Source organism: Penaeus monodon, chromosome 27, assembly GCF_015228065.2.
Source record: "Penaeus monodon isolate SGIC_2016 chromosome 27, NSTDA_Pmon_1, whole genome shotgun sequence".
Classification (NCBI taxonomy): Eukaryota; Metazoa; Arthropoda; class Malacostraca; order Decapoda; family Penaeidae; genus Penaeus; species Penaeus monodon.
In genome coordinates this window covers 8,225,275-8,225,665 of record NC_051412.1, presented here as the reverse complement: position 1 = coordinate 8,225,665, position 391 = coordinate 8,225,275, and positions in this window count along the sequence as shown.

Here is a 391-nt window from a genome sequence, read left to right as displayed (position 1 = left end):
TTTTCATATTTATTCATATGAAATGTCATTTTGTTTTGATATAGGCATCTGGATTATGTATATGTTTATCATGATATAATAAATAATGTGTGAAATCCTTTTACATTCTATTACAGCTGTGGAATACATATCATAAGAAGAGCCTTGTCATTCCAACCCTGAAGGAATCCCTAACCAACCTTGGACTTGATTACTTGGACTTATACCTCATTCACTGGCCTATGGGATACAAGGTCAGACAGTTTCTGTTAATTAATACATATTCCTCTTTCTTGGTATGTATGCATGTGTTAGACGAAGACATTGTTTGAGATTAAGCAATTGAGTATTTTTGCTCTGAAATCTTTGTTTGTAATAATTTCAGCATATTTCAGTTTTAACCATAACTGAT